The 17,048-nt window shown below is 40.1% G+C and overlaps 1 protein-coding gene and 2 long non-coding RNA genes across 7 annotated transcripts in view; 1 reads left to right on the top strand and 2 right to left on the bottom strand.

Annotated features, from left to right (window-relative positions):
- Nucleotides 1–9,646: 9,646 nt before the first annotated feature.
- LOC121723641 lies at nt 9,647–10,863 on the bottom strand. Of its 2 annotated transcripts, none has more exons than XR_006034994.1 (3): nt 10,715–10,863; nt 10,408–10,509; nt 9,647–10,312 (listed from the first exon to the last, which is right to left on the bottom strand). It is a non-coding gene; the product is annotated as an uncharacterized LOC121723641 (long non-coding RNA). The 2 variants fall into 2 exon arrangements; XR_006034995.1 differs by having other exon boundaries at nt 10,417–10,509.
- Nucleotides 10,864–10,993: 130 nt separating this feature from the next.
- On the bottom strand, nt 10,994–17,026 carry LOC121723642. The gene is made up of 3 exons (XR_006034996.1): nt 16,907–17,026; nt 11,395–11,491; nt 10,994–11,088 (listed from the first exon to the last, which is right to left on the bottom strand). It is a non-coding gene; the product is annotated as an uncharacterized LOC121723642 (long non-coding RNA).
- The window catches only part of LOC121723637 (meckelin-like), a 43,161-nt gene continuing 38,659 nt past the window's right edge, over nt 12,547–17,048 (top strand). For all 4 annotated transcript variants that reach the window (XM_042109502.1, XM_042109503.1, XM_042109504.1 and 1 more), the window contains exon 1: nt 12,547–12,857. The gene's annotated coding sequence lies outside the window, so the exon portion shown is untranslated. The remainder of the gene's footprint in view (nt 12,858–17,048) is intronic.

Below are 17,048 nucleotides of genomic sequence, written 5' to 3'. Positions count from 1 at the left end.
GGCTTTTGTATGTCGATGCAAGAAGACTTGGTCTCGGGCCAGGACCCAGCTTTTGCGCTCAGTAGATGCCTTCAAGAAACAGACAGGCATCGTTCAGCAGCCCCGACGTACAGAGTGGGTCAAAGGGTAATGCTCTCCACTCGTGATCTGCCTCTCAAGTCCACCTGCCGCAAGCTGAATCCCAGGTTTATTGGGCCATTTTCCATCTCAAAGGTAATCAACCCCTGCTCTGTTCAACTTACCTTGCCTCTGACTATGCGGCGTATTAACCCAACATTCCATGTCTCCCAAGTCAAACCCCTTGTGTCTAGCCCCCTATCCCCTCCCTCCAGATGTCCTCCTCCTCCCAGGGTTGTTGATGGTGGTGAGGTGTTCTCGGTGAGAAGGCTCCTGAAGGTACGTCGTCGAGGCAGGGGCTTCCAGTACCTCGTTGACTGGGAGGGTTATGGTCCAGAGGAGCGCAGATGGGTTGCTGCCCGGTTCATCATAGACCGTACCCTGATCACCGACTTCCACCAACAGCATCCAGAGGCCCTGACTGGGACACCTGGTGGCGTCTATCGGAAGGGGGGGTACTGTCACAACCCGGTCCAGAAGCCTCGTTTCCTAGCCTGTGACTTGAAATGCCTTTGCTGCTCCAGTCCGGGTTTTCCTTCTGCCTTGGCTTTTGGTTGACTGACAAGGGAGGCGTCCATCCAATTACCTGTGTTTGCTCTGCTACACGTGCTGCCACTCTCCTCATCAGCCATGGCTTTTAAGCCATGCCATGTGGAACACTCTTTGCCAGATCGTCACGTTCAGTGTGGATTCTTGCGTTGTCTAATGTTCTTGCTGGATTTACTGTTTTTTGACCAAGGATTGTTTTTTGACTTTGTAATTTTGCCTGAACCTTTTTGGAAACCTTTGCTTGGACTTTGCTTGCTCTTTGTTACCGACCTCTGCCTGTTCTGACACGTGAGTCTTGCCTAGCCCCTTTGCTTAACTGCCTGCGGCCTACCTGTGTACCGAACTCTGCCTGTTTTTTGCCACTCTGGAGATCTGCTTGAGCCCTGCCTGTACTGCTGCCTATGTTTTGTCTGCCTACCTCTGTACCGAACTCTGCCTGTTTTTGCCACTCTGGAGATCTGCTTGAGCCCTGCCTGTACTGCTGCCTGTGCTTTTTTCGCCTACTAAGTTGACTCTGCCTACCAAGTGGTTTTGCCTGGCTGCCTATTTTTGTGTTCTTCAACATTAAAACCTAATTCACCTTTAATCAGCTTCTGAGTCTGCTTTTGGTTCCACAGTCCCTTACCTGGCCTCACCGGCCCTGACAAGTAGGTCTTGTCTTGTCAAGATTATGATTGTTAGAGGGCCAAGTCTTGGTTAAAGAGGCTTATTATCAGAGCACAAATGTCCACATAAGTAGAGGGCTCCCCAGTATTCTTAGGTAACATATACAGGCTACTATGTTATCATCCAGCATGAAGCAGGCTTGAGTGAGGTTGTGTATAAATTGCATCCAGTCTAGTGTGTTGGTCAATAAATTAATCATACCTTCACAAAGTAGGCGCTCCTGGCCCTTTTTGTGCCCTCCAATATATTGGTCATTACATAGATAGATAGATAGATACTTTATTGATCCCCAGGGGAAATTCAAGGTCTCAGTAGCATACAGACAACACACACATTCACTAACAGCAGAAAAAGTAATTAAAAGTATATAATATAAAAACACAACTAAGCAATAAGGACAGTAGAAGATAAAGAATATACTAAATATACGAAAATACAAATTATACTAACACTTAATCTAAATTAATTCTAAAAACAGTATCCACATAGTGGTGATTAATCAATCAAGAGGCGCTTGCAATGACTGAGGCAGGGACTGAGCCTGTGATTCTCTGTGCATAGTAAGGTAAGGTAAGGTGCTCTGTGTGAGTGAGTGTCATGGTGATAAGTAAGTCCAACAGTGCAAGAATAGAGTCTATAGAACTGTTCAATAGAGTCTGGGGAGGCTGGAAGGTGGGGGTAGGGCAGGCACGCAAACAAGAGCCATGTCTGAGTCAGCTGGGGATGGTGGACAGACCACCTCCATTGGAGCTGGAGCAGGGCAGTCAAACCTGTTGTAGAAGTGGTTCAACTGGTTCGCCCTGTCCAGGTCCCCCTCCACAGAGCTGCTGCTCTTCTTCAGGCCAGTGATAATCTTCATGCCGTCCCATCCCTCCTCTAAGTCCTCTCCATTCTGTAACACACTCCAGTCAGTGCACTCGAAGCAGTCTCTCAGAGCCTCATCCGCTTCAGGTGTCCACTTCCTGAAGGTGCGTGTGGCAACTGGTAGCCTCTGTACTTTGGGCTTGTACATTGGCTGGAGATGAATGAGGTTGTGGTCTGACTTTCCCAGTGGGGGAAGGGGGTTTGCACTGTTTGCATCCCTCACGTTTGCATACATGAGGTCTATTGTCCTGTTTGTCCTTGTAGGGCAGTCAACAAACGGGTAGAAATTCGTGAGTGTGGAATCCAGTGTTATGTGATTGAAGTCGCCAGAGATCACAAAAAAGACTCCACATCCTTACAGCATAGTCTCCTTCACTGTAACATGTACAGGGTTGCACCATCTATTGTTAATGTACAGCACCAGTCCACCTCCCTTCTTTTTGCCAGAAAGTTTACAGTCTCTGTCCAAACGAGCTACACTGAAGCCGGGCAGCTCAACGTTAGAAGTGGGGATATGGCTTGTTAGCCACATCTCTGTAAAGCATAACAAACTACATTCCCTGTACAACTTCTGGTTTCTTACCAGGGCATCCAGTTCGTCAGTCTTGTTAGCCAGTGAGTTCACGTTTCCCATCACAATCGATAGAACTGAGGGCTTGTATCTCCACTTCTTCTCCCGACGCCTCGTCTTCACTTTTACTCCCGCTCTGTAACCCCGAAAGCACCACAGTTCCTCTGGGATGTTGTCGCGAAGCCAGCAGCCAGACCAGCAGATACCCTAACTTTGCTGAATTACTGAAGCTAAGCAGGCTTAGTTAGTACTTGGATAACAAACCTCCTTGGAAGAGTAGGTTCCTGCTGGAAGCGGTGTTGGTGGCTGGCCAGTAGGTGGCACTCTTCCCTGTGGCCAAAAGCCACCAAACAAATATCAATCCCAATGTCCTATTGCAGTGACAGGGACACTGTATTGCAGGAGATGTTTTCCTTTGCATGAATGTTAAATTGAGGTCCTGACTCACCATGGTTGTTAAAGATCCCATGGCACATATCGCAAAGAGTAGGTCGTTCCCTGATTTGCTTTATTTATGTACACATACATAAAGACACACACACATGCACACACACATACATGCACACACACGACACGCACAAACACGCACACAAACACACATGCACCCACACATACAAACACACCTACATACACAAACACACGCACACACACACACAAAAAAACACACACAAGACACATATACACAAAAACAACCACACACTCTGCACACACTCAATTACAAACACACAAAAAAGGAACAAAGTAGGAAATGAACACAATTTGACAAGCGTAACTTATTTTTCTGGAAAAAATGTGCTTGACTGGGCGGCGGTCATATTTTGTACCGCTCTGCAGTACATCTAGTTTTTATTGCTTTTATTGTTTTTACTTATTCTACTATTTTATTGCTTTTGGGGTTGTCCCTATGCAAGTCTGTTGGCTAGTCAGCCTACTGTATATAGACATCCTGTTACACAATATATTTGTTTCTATTTATGTATCAATAGAAGCAGAGACCACAGAGGAAGTAGTTGCAGGTAAAACTTTTTAGTTCTGAGATTTATTCTGTGAGTTACAAGATCATCCCTGTTCATGAGTAACTATACCAGAATAACAATTTCACCATAAAATACGACATTACGTTTATGTTCCAAATGACACTTGATTAGCTTACACTTATTCTGGTCTTGATTAGCCTAGGTACACACACACACACACACACACACACACACACACACACCTATCTACAAATGCACCCAAACACACACACACATACAGAGATCTTTGAAACTCTTTGTTCCCTGAAAGCTGTTCTCTGATTTGTCTTAAAGATGGTGGCCTGGCACAAGAATCAGCGGCCGCAGAAGGGGAACAAGGTAGGAAGATACTGTATTTATGGTCAGCATAGTTTTGGGCATGAAATGAGGTCACATTAAAATAACAACAATATTTTTTCACTTCTATAGTATTATTCGAAGTGGAGAGTGTTCTCCGAATATCTGATGGGACCAAGGCCAAAAGGTAACTTTGTATGTCATCACTATCAATATTTCATACATTTACATAATTATTTCTAATGAATAACTAGTTCGCCCCTCTCCCCCCAAGCATGCTATTTGATTTTGCTCAGCAAGCAGGGATGGAATGGAAGTTAAAATCTTTGCCTCAGATAGGTCCAATCACAGAAAAGGGTGTAGCATTAATCTGATTGACCATACGTTTGTCTAATATACAGTCATTTGATCGCCATTTGTTAATGCCACCTCGAATATGAGCTTCCACCTAGATATACTGGGCCAAAGCTGAGAATACAGAGTCATGTATTTAAGAAGCTGTTGGGAATGACTTATGTAGAACCCTTTTAAGGTATACTTTATGTGTTGTCCTGTACCTAAAGTGTTACCTACTGACATTTCTTCAAGGTTGAAGATTGTTTTAACTCAATATGCCTGCTTAAAATCTCCACTGATATTGCAGATATACAGTGACTAGGGAGGAACTGTTTAGAAGGTGTGGGCCACCAGAGTGCTATTCATCCAATGCTCTGGTGGCCTACTTAAGGAAAGGCATGAGCCAAAAAGAGGTGCTCATGGCCAAGTTACACAAGTCAGAGGTCAAGCCAGGACCACAAATCAAGCTGTCAACAAGTGTCAGCAAGTTGTGTGAAGGTAACTGTGAGGTTTAGAGGTTAAGAACATGATGCGCAAGAGTGTAATCTTGGTCAGAGAGAAAGAATTCTATTTACTGATTTACTGTAGTCTACTACACTGTAATTAAAGCAACACCAAAGAACTTTCCCTCTGTTGCACGCACGCTATTTGTTTATTCAGCACCGGCTTTGCAAAAAACGATGTCCACAGACAAGGTAGAATATGTTGCACGATTTATGAAAGTACGATGTATTGCGACATCAGATGCAAGTCAAATTTGTTGCTGATCGACACCTGTCTCGAAAAAAAATTGAAATTTTGGAGACCCAGAAATAAAGTAAGATATTGATTGTACACATTTATAATTCTTTATTTGCATTCATATACTGCATTGATGTATTGCATATTCTCTGCATATTCTCTTGTTCTTCTCCTACCATAGAGACACACAAGCCCTGACCACTGCTCAATAACTGTTCACCAAAACTGTTGTTCAATAAAATCAGTCTTTTGAGTGGAGTCTGTTGTGTATCCTTGTTCTTCTTTTTAGTTGGAAGTTATCATGCTTTGTTCTTTTCATTTGTTGCCTACACTGTAAAACCCAATGTTGCTTGTTTGTTTTCATAACTAATTTTTCCTTTTTTCCGTTTTGCGTCTTGGGTCATAGTGGCTTACTAGCGCGCGTTCTTTCGGTCGGTGCAGAGTGAAATGGATGGAAATTCGTGGAACAACACCACCAGAGACTGATACCCATCATCGTATTTTTACAAGGTGAGTGTAAATGTTAACTTGCAAGTAATATTTTACATGTTTTACGTTTTTTACTTGATGAAATTGTCGTCCGTGTTGCCCCGTTTATTCAAGTATATTGAAAACGTAACAGCAAAACTTGCTGGCTGAAATTCACAGCATAGCTAACAGCGTAGCAGACCGAATTAGCTGCCCTAGACATTATTCGTCGACGATTTCGAAAGGAGAAATTATTAAGCCCAGGACAGGAGACCCTTTATTTAGTTTGCTTGCGGTTAGCTTTCTTTAGGACACAGCTAGCTAGCCCTGAAACATGACGCTCGGTGTACTTCATAGTGGGATAGCGGGGCTCCTATTCGCCATGTGACATGCGTTTCAGCCACTTCACACGCTCAACCCTCAACCGATAGGGTCGCCTGCAGTGTTGGCAAAGTTCACACTTCAGTTCAGTTCGTTCAAAAGAAAATTAACGAATTCACGTTCATATTTCACCAATTCAGTTTTAAAACTAGTTCATGTTTAGTTCATTAACAGTTTTGTTTAGAAGCCGAGGAACTCTGGGAGTCAGTTCAAGTTCTTTAGTTAGAAATATGTTAAGTTCAGTTCAAAGTTAATAGAAAAATGAATTAGTTCATGCTCAACACTGGTCGCCTCCTAGTAGAAAGCATGGGGGTAATACAGTGCTATTTTGTTGTTTGCTTGAGGAAAATAGCTGTGTTAAGCAACAATTGCTAATATCTGCTGTCATGAAGACTTTAAAATGATAAATATCAGTGCTATTGAATCCCTCGGCTTGTTATTTGCTTCTTTTATGCCTACTAGAGTTTGCTCGCCTCACCACTGTTGACCTGAAAGGCTGTCTCTCTGCTGGCCTTGACAAGTCTGCAGAAGTTTATTGATCTCTACAGAGCCAAGTGTGGTGGAGCTGAAGAAGCTGTTGACAACACTGGATAGTGATGTAAGTAGGCTTGTGTGATATTTTAAACAATATGTTTTTCTGTTTAAACAAAAGTTATTATAGTAAATATTACTACATGGTGTTGGTTCAGTAACAGGGGTCTCCCAGTTCCTGTCTTTTTTCCTGTCCTCTCTTTAATAAACAGCAAACGTATTTTCACACGGGTCAATGGTGTCATCCAACCAGAAAAAAAAACGCTTTATCAGTTTCAAATTTATAGTTTTCCTATTTTGTCTGCTGCTTTCTTTGTTTCATGACTTATAATTGCTCTTGTTTATCCTGTATCTGTGTCTCTCTCTGATTGGATGAAATTGGTATATTAGGAACATAGAGCTACAGAATTTAACACTTTCACACACACACACTTTATTTACTGTTAAATACTCTCTTCTGATGCTATCTGATTGAAGCTGTTCCATTGATTGTGTATTATCAATTGTTTTTAGTGTTTCAACCAATGGAAAAGGACCATCGGTCTGATGGGGCTCCCCGACTACCTCAAAGATGTTGCGTCCAACTTTTACAAGAAAGTTCAGGTATATTTTATATTTTGTCAATGCAGATCACCCCCCCCCCCCATTCTTATGGATTTACCCTTACATGTACATATCCTGTATTTTAGGACCTAAACAGCGGGTTGGGACCAATCAAGAGTAAATAGCCCTATAGCGCTAACCGCTCCAACATGTGTGTATGTCCATACCAGCATGGCCTCAATGTCATTGTCCAGGCTTCACATAACTTCTGTGGCACATAAATTAACTCAGTAGCCGGCTTCAGGTTGTCGAGCCAAGTGGCCTAACATTTTGGGTGGGCCAGAATTCAGGGGTCTATAGCCCTAAGTGGCACCAGTTAGCGCCCGCACCTAAAGGTGCGAAAGGAATTAGCCTTCGCACGGCCTGGCTAGCTTGGCTTTGGCCCTATGATCTGAAGGGGGCTAATGAAAGCACTGCTCATTTCACACTGGGTGTTATTTGTTAGTTTTTTTAATAATTGCCTTTAAAAATAGGTTTTTAAGTACTCAATAGCTCACATTGTGCTTTTAAAAAAAAAAAAAAAATTATCAATATTGTGAAGTGTTGTGATCTTGCAGGTCAGCCGTTTTGGCCACAACAACAGAATCAATGAAGGTTTATTTTATCACATGTTTGTCCATTTTTTTTAGGCCACAGTTGCTAAGGAGGACATGACGAGAGGAATGACTGTGGGCATCCTCGTGGTGGCAGAAGGGAATGATACTGTTGGTTTCGCTGTGGTCATTGAGGAAGAAATCATCCTTCCGTCGCTCAGTGATTTTCCAACGGCTGTGGCACTTCTGATGGATCTGCTCTATGCACTGAACATTGACTACCCCAAAGACACAAGGTACACATTTGAAGTCATTCAGAAGGTGCTCATGGACATTGGTGGAGGCCATTGCACTGCGTTGGTTCATGGCTTGAGAAACAGACTCTTGAGGAAAACCATGTAAGCTTAAAGCAGAGTTTAAGCTTTGCCCAAATGTGAACAAAATGTGAACTTGATTGAGAAATGGACTCTTTGTTATTTTTGTTAGACGTCTTATAGATTGTGTACTGTTTGGGGGACACAATAATACACACGGTATGGATTTATTTGGGGGACACAGTAACACACACGGTGTGGATTTATTTGGGGGGGACAGTAACACACTCGGTGTGTTTATTTTGGGGACACGGTAACACACTCGTGTGTTCATTTTGAAGGACGGTAAAACACACAGTATGGATTTATTTGGGGGACACAGTAACACACTCTGTGTGTTTATTTTGGGGACAGGGTAACACACTTGTGTGTATTCATTTTGAAGGACAGTAAAACACACAGTATGGATTTATTTGGGGGAAGGTAACACAAACTGGGGTTTTATCCACAGTGTGTATGTGATCAATCTTGTTATTTGTGATGCACTTTTTTATTCTTTGGTTAATTGCTCTATTATTTGTAACTGGCTGCACATTGTTTAATGCCAAAACATTTGTTTAAGAGGTCATCAAAATGGAAAATTGCCTTAAATTTCTATAACTTACAATGCAAGATACATTTTAGTATTGGTGATTGCCTAAATAAGATGCATTAAATAATGGATGCATTAAATAATGGACACCTAGTGAGATGGTACAAATGTTCCATTTTGATGACATCATGTGTTGGTACTGTTTTAAAGGAGTAGCTCACTCAAAAAGGACTTCTTTTCTATCACTTACACCCCTCATGAAGCCTTCAATTCATTTATGTTTTATTTTTGTTGCATTCCTTATTGAGACAAAAATGTGAGTCTTCACTCTTTAATCAAATTATTGGCTCAATAATGCAAAAGCAAACAATCTTCATGAATTTAAGCCTTCATGGGGTGTGTAACTGATAGAAAATAAGTATTTGTTCCAAAAAGTAATTGTATTTACTCATCTGTTTTTATTAAAGAGGCTTGAGTTAGATCTCAGTGTTTTTGGTTTATGAAGCTATATCTTCAATAAAACAAGAAACATATTGGGCAGTATTAATTGTTAAATTGTATTAGATGTGTGGGGTGAGAACTACATTACATTTAAGTAGTTGGTGTATGTAACTCACTAGCATTGCAGTGAAATCATCCAAAGGTTTAAGTAGCTTAAGGATAAGTTATATCAACTAAAGCTACCAAGTGATGAAGTTATATCAACTAAAGGTATGAAGTTATATCAACTAAAGGTATCAAGTGCTGAAGTTAAATCAACTCAAGGTTTCAAGTTATATCAACTAAGGATATTAAGTGGTGAAGTTATGTCAACTAAAGTAATCAAGTTATATTAACTAAAGATATCAAGTGCTGAAGTTAAATGAACTAAAGATATCAAGTTATATCAACTAAAGCTATCTAGTCATACAAACTAGAGTTAAGTTGAGTCAAATAGCAAGTTTTATTTGAGTTAACTCCATTGTCTTTGTTGTCGTAACATAAAATTCTTTCGCAGCATGGTTACATAAATATTTAAGTTCAAACAGCAAGTTGGGTTTTACAGTGTATAGGCATGTAAAGCCACAATTTTCTTTTTTTTTGGACACACTGGTGAAGTTGCTGAAAGCCAGCTTGTGTGCTCTTTGTACAGTGTTATACAGGTCATGGCTTGGCTTGAAACAATCTGAATTGCACCACTCTAGTAGGTCTGTCAACATGGCATGTATAGACGGTTTCTATTCAGCTTCAGGCTTTTGTGACTGTATTGTGTTTTCTGAGTGTGTGGGTAGCTCTTGAGGTTGGATGATATTTACAACATGTATACAGACACATTTTTCTCTGTGACTATTTGCTGTACACGTGCACAAAGTTGGACTTTTCAGACTGACAATACTAATGCTTCCATCACTATGGAAGACGGTTATGTTGTCATCATTTTTGTGGTACAGTTGACTGTAGATTACTTTTTCTGCTTCTGTATTTCGCATGTTCTCAATGTCCATGCCTCTGTCTTCACTAAAATTATGTGTTTACACAGGTTACCTATTCCGAAACTTTCGCAATCACACATAAAGTTAACTAAATTGACTGTGTAGCAGTTGGGACCAGATTCAGATTTTACATAACATTTTCCATTTTCGTCAATGTTTAAGTTTGAGCCAAGACCCTTTTCAAACATGACTGCAGCTTCCTTAGCAGCAGCGGAGGTGTCCACTTTCAGCCTTCCAGCTTCTGTGAGGTCATCCATGTAACTGCAGTATAGGGGAAAATATATTATTTTCAAAGATACAAGAGGGTATGAAAGACTAGGACAACAGAACCATGACACTAAAGTAAAATAACTAACCTGTAATACTTCTGCATATCTCCACACAGCAAATGTAGAAGTTGGTCAACTCTCTTGTTGGCCTGGCCCCGTAGAAACTGATACTTCAGTGTAAGGAAGAATCTTAAAAATAAAAAAGGCAGTATGTAATTCACATGTGATGAGCAAGGTATTTTCAGATTTGACAGCAAAACATCCACCATGTCAGCTATACTTTAAAGGAAATGTATATAAGGTAATTGTCACCATATTCATATGAACAAAACAATACATAAATGTATACAGTATTGTTTTTTAAAATATGAATGATAAATGGTTAGTATAATACCTCTCTGCCTTGTTGTTGGTCTCACTGCTACAGTGAAAGAATGTTCTGCCAAAATAACCCACAGCTCAGCATAAGGGAACCAATTGGTCTTTAGGTAGGTTGTTACATGTGTACTACCTAAATAGGTGTCAATCTTGCTGCACTTTTTAGCAGACACACTCAGAAATTCTTCTTCCTGAAAAACAGATTTTTGTCTCAGCAAAATATATCATTTTGCTTTTGTTGACCACTTAATTGGTACTGGGCTTATGAATATTAAAAAAAGAAGAATATTTTAGGCATGCTTTCATGGACACTATGGCATGTATGACCTCATTTCTCTGGTCAGTTGTCAAGTGCCCTCCATCAGTCTTCACAAGCCATCTATTAACAGCCTATAGCAGCATACAAAAATAGTTTTAGATGAGCTACCTCTCTGGCGTGTTTCCTTTGGTCCTTGGCTAAAATATCATGTATGTTTTTGGCACAAAACCGTCTGCTAATAAAATTAAATTTAAACATAAACACAAACAAATGTGGCTTCTTGTGAAATCCCTGACTGTACCTTTAACATAATTAACACTGTTACTTCAGAAAATACCTACCAGCTTCACTTTTTCTGTTTGTCTATTTGAATTTTAACTGCACAATATTCTAAATTTCCCTGTCAAAAAGTAATACAGTGTAATCATTCACTTTACCTGAAGCACATGGAACCAACAAAGGAGAACCTTTGCATTTGGAAAAACATGTTTGACGGCATTGAGCACCTTTAGGTCACGGTCAATCATTACGGACCTATAGCATTTAAAAAAAAAAAGACAAAAGGAAAAAAAAGTGAGTTGTACCACACCCTGCTTAGGAAAGAGTACAAACAGGCCCTCAAGTCATACATTTCCAGAGGTACAATATTTTGCCTAAAAGGCCTACTTTAGCTACTAAAGTACACTACCATTACACATTCTAAATAATAGAAATGCCGAAAAGACGGTAACAGGCTTCTTTTTGCACGCAGTTTCTTAAAATAAAATATTGCATGTTTCCAATATTTGTCCATGGGCCAGAGCAGAAGTTGGTATCACCAAAGGTGGCAAAATCTAGCAATGATTTTCGTAACCCTCTATGTCTGAGAGATATGTTTTGGTATGATAACCTTTTCTAAGTGGTAGCTTAGTTGTATTTTTACTGGCTTTTATACCCATACCCAGTACAATTCAGAATACATGCCTATGTGGATGATGCAATATGTCTTAATCTATGTTATATCATATGTAGATGGCATAGGCTTTGAGAATATTTGAGAATATACAGTTTACATGGATAACTTAGCTTTCCATGAATTACATAGGCTAAATGTATCAGTCATACACTTTTTCACCTATACTGCAAAATACTAAAATTGGGTGGGTCAAATCTAAACTCTTGCTATATCACATCTAGAGAGTATGGGCTTTTAGAAAATATATGGGTTAGATAGCTGAATACACTTTACACAGCTATTTTAGACCTATAACTGATAGCTGATCAATGCTTTTCAATGTAATGCAAAATACATTACAGAACTAAGGTAAAGTGGTATGGAGGAAGTTGGGAAATGTCTCAATGCACATATCACACCTAGAATATATAGACTTCTCAGAAAAAATATATTTTAGGGTAAGTAATCTGTTTTCCTTAATGATACCAGAGCTATAATGATCGGACATGCCATTATATTTCAATTCTAAAGAGAATGCATGTAGATCTTGTATAACTAGGCCTAAATTCTGTTTTTTCAATTTGTCTGGAACTAGATTTGTTTTCTGAACATTCTACAGTACAAATATAAACTGCCAACTTTAGAGTGTGTTGATCAGTGTTGCCAGATTGGGTGGGTGCCCGCCCAATTGGGCTTCTTTTGACTTCGTCGGGCGGGGGAAAATAAGCTTTAGTCGGGCAAATAAAATTTTGAGTTCAATGGTTCTCTATAACAAAATCATTGTTGGGGCGTTTTTTTGCTGAAGAGGGCGGGTTTTTGAGCGTGAATGGGCGGAAATCACTCAACCCAATCTGGCAACACTGGTGTTGGTGTTTGCTGGACCACAGGGCCAGTATGTGGATGGAAGCAGTTTAGTTAGACTACAGAACAACAATGGCTGTTGTAGTGTCAAAAACAGATTACAAGGTGAGTCCTGTTTATTTTTATTTGTGTTTCAGATGTGTGAGAATGAGTAAGGATATGACCAATGACTAGGCTACTTGTGAAAGACTAGATATAATAACCCAACCGGCCCAAGTAAGGTATTAACATCATTATCAAGCAATGATGTCTGCTGTAAACTGACTTCCCCAATTTGTGTGTGAACAAAAGAAAGGACAAAAATAATATACAGAGATGTAGCCTATGTGTGAGAGAGCAGTTTCAGTTGGTAGGCTAACTGAATTTACTGTATTTGAATTTGGAATTTTGAGTGGCGAATGAGTTGAGAATACTGATGATGCACAGTCAAGCCACAGCCACTGCACTCTCACTCTCTCTTCCTCACATACACAAACATGTTCTCTCCCTCACATACACACACACTCTCTCACACACTCACACACACACACTTCATATATTCCCTCTGTCTCTCTCTCTCACACACAGTCACACACACTGTTGGTGAGTAGAAAGGCCTCATTTTAGCACATCATTCCTGATATATCTCTGTTGCTTTCAAATTGTTGTACATCCCAGAATAGAGAAGCATGGCACCTACTGTATGAACATAAAGTAATGGAACACACTACTGAGAGCAGCTGAAATAAGAGCCTATCGCCCCATCTTTGATCTTGCTAAAGGTCTCCGTGAGGGTAGAATACCATCCATATTGTATCACAGAAAATGTCGTAGCATCTTTACTATGAAGAAACTGCTTGACAAGATCCTTGCAAAAGACATATCTGCAGAACTGTCTGTCACAGAGGACCTAATAAAATCCGCAAGGGAAGATCTTAAGAGTTTATGAGGCCAAATGTATACAGGTGCTGGTCATATAATTAGAATATCATCAAAAAGTTCAATCATGTCAGTAATTCCATTCAAAAAGTGAAACTTGTATGTAATATTCATTCATTACACACAGACTGATATTTTAAATGTTTAATTCTTTTCATTTTGATGATTATAACTGACAACTAATGAAAATCCCAAATTCAGTATCTCAGAACATTAGAATATTACTTAACTCATTGAATGCCAAGCTGTTTTCGGAAGCTTTGTCCTAGAGTGCCAGCAATCTAGACCATTGTTGATGATTTTTGTACAGCCACAGCATATTCTGTGTTATAGCTATGAACACATACAATGGCTCGTTTAAAAGGTGAGACTTTAAGCTCTCAGTGGGTGCAAACCGTGTATTTCTACACACCTCTGTTCCTGAGAAATCCCAAGCTAAACAGTGGCTAGTTTTCATCAAAATCACTGTTTTTTTCTAGAAATGGAGATATAACGTCTTTCATGAAATATGATAGCCTAGAAATCTAGACGCGCCCCTAGCGGCAGCTGCCAGGGCTAGTCTAGCAACTCTCCGTTGGCTTGTGAGCTCCAGAAATCGAAACTGAATCAGGCCAATGAAATCGTGTATAGAGTCGTTAGGTGGGCTTAACATAATGATTGATGGCAGAGTTGCAACGGTTTGGCTTGAATTCCCTGCTACTTGAAAACAAATAAGATGGATGTTGCTGTTGGCGAACAGTGTGACACGAGTTAAGCTTTTATTAAGTTGGCAAACGTTTGAACTAGCCAACTAGCTCCGCTGGTGGGAAACGCATAGGACTCATAGCGCTGCCGCTGCTGCAGAGGGAATTTGAAAGACAACTGATTATCCCGCCCCTCGGACTGAGCACTGCGAACGATGAGTGTCCAGACCCTACATTTTGTGTCTACAACAAGTGTTGCCTGTAAACTTTCCGGGAAGTGATCAGCGAGACCTGGCGAGACTGCCACCTAGTGATAGACCCATGAAAATGGCCTGGTTTTCAGCTGACGTGCATGAGTCACTGATTCGACCCAAAGCGGCAATCGAGTTATGATAAAATGTCCAGATTGTGTGTTTTCATGAGTTTTCGATCGTCATATATTTCATTTCCATTCATTACAGAGTTCCCAAAATCACATATAAGGTGTGTTAGAGTGTCTAGTTCCGTATTTTTTTTTTTTTGAAAAAGCTAAAAACGTAATATTACGTTTTTTGGCACTCAATGAGTTAAGATCAATACAAAAAAAAGTTTTTTTAGAAATGTTGGCCAACTGAAAAATATGAACATGGAAAGTATGAGCATACAACACTCAATACTTAGTTGGGGCTCATTTTGCCTGAATTACAAAGCGGCGTGGCATGGAGTCAATCAGTATGTGGAACTGCTCAGGTGTTATGAGAGCCCAGGTTGCTCTGATAGTGGCCTTCAGCTCTTCTGTATTGTTGGGTATGGCGTTATCACATCTTCCTCTTCACAACACCCCATAGATTTTCTATGGGGTTAAGGTCAGACGAGTTTGATGGCCAATTAAGAACAGGGATACCATGGTCCTTAAACCAGGTACTGGTAGCTTTGGCAAAGTGTGCAGGTGCCAAGTCCTGTTGGAAATAAAATCTGCATCTCCATAAAGCTGGTCAGCATGAAGCAAGCATGAAGTGCTCTAAAACTTCCTGGTAGACGCCTGCGTTGACCATTGGAAATGCAAAATTTACTTTCATCAGAGAACATAACTTTGGACCACTCAGCAGCAATCCAGTCCTGTTTGTCTTTAGCCCAGGCGAGACGCTTCTGATGCGGTCTCTTGTTCAAGAGTGGCTTGACACAAGGAATGTGACAGCTGAAACCCATGTCTTGCATACGTCCGTGCGTTGTGGTTCTTGAAGCACTGACTCGAGCTGCAGTCCACTCTTTGTGAATCTCCCTCACATTTTTGAATGGGTCTTGGACACAGAGCTCTGTGAACAGCCAGCCTCTTTAGCAATGACCTTTTGTGTCTTACCCACCTTGTGCAAGGTGTCAATGGTCGTCTTTTGGACAACTGTCAAGTCAGCAGTCTTCCCCATGATTGTGTAGCCTACAGAACTAGACTGAGAGACCATTTAAATGCAGGTGTTTTAAGTTAATTAGCTGATTAGAGTGTGGCACCAGGTGTCTTCAATATTGAACCTTTTCACAATATTCTAATTTTCTAAGATACTGAATTTGGGGTCTTCATTAGTTGTCAGTTATAATCATCAAAATTAAAAGAAACAAACACTTGAAAAATATCAGTATGTGTGGCACTTTTTGAACTGAATTACTGAAATAAATCAACTTTTTCATGATATTCTAATTATATGACAAGCACCTGTATTTTGTGACAAATGTAGCAAGTATTTGAAAGGTCAAAGGACAAAAGAGACTCTAACAAAATGCACAGAGTTAAGAGCTGATGACAAAATCAGAAGAGCAGCCGTCAGGAAAGGTGACAAAAGAGTACTATCCATAGTCAGTCGTGACTTAGTAGCAGCAGAAGGCCATTACCATAGATCCTGCTACAGGGTGTACACAAAGGAAGATTCAGACATAGACAAAGATGAAACTAACTTGACTTGCAAATGTGTATGCCTAAAGTTGAGCCATTTTTGCAGCCAAGACATTATGGTCTCTATCAAAGCCAAACATGCCTATTCAGCCATTTAATCTATATATTTTCTAAAAGCCCATACTCTCTAGATGTCACAAAACATGAGTTTGGACTTGATTCACCCTTTTCCATCCTTTTGCATGTATGTATTAATGTATTATATAGGTGAAAATGTGTACATTTTATTTAATTTAGCCTGCATCATTAATGAAAAACTAAATATTCCATCTAAATGTTATATTTTCTACAAGCCTATGTCATCTAGATGTGATATAACATGGATTAAGACATGTCCCACCTTCCTCCAGACTTTGAGGCACCCACATCTGTACATAGGCTTGTATTGTATAATTCACTGTGTGCAGGTATAAAAGCTATGGAAAATACAACTAAGCTACCACTTAGAGAGGGTTATCATACCAAATAATGTCCCTCAGGCATGGAGGATTACAAAAATCATTGGTAGATTTTGCCACCTCAGGTGATACCGATATGTGATTTTTTAGGTCCTGGCCCATGGACTATATATACAGTGGTTTACTTTTAATAAAGAACTGATTACAACATACACATTCACTAACACTGACCTTGGATAAAAGCTAGGATTGCTTCGCTGAAGCTCCTGTAGGCAAAGGCTTAGTGTTTCACTTGATTCCTTGCTCATGATAAAATATGCAAATGGTACATCTCTTCCGGTTTTATTGATCAACAGCAGTGCGTAAAAGGCAT

Source organism: Alosa sapidissima, chromosome 11, assembly GCF_018492685.1.
Source record: "Alosa sapidissima isolate fAloSap1 chromosome 11, fAloSap1.pri, whole genome shotgun sequence".
In the NCBI taxonomy this organism is placed as follows: Eukaryota; Metazoa; Chordata; class Actinopteri; order Clupeiformes; family Clupeidae; genus Alosa; species Alosa sapidissima.
The sequence above is the reverse complement of the archived record's forward strand: the minus strand, read 5'-3'. Positions and strand labels throughout refer to the sequence as shown.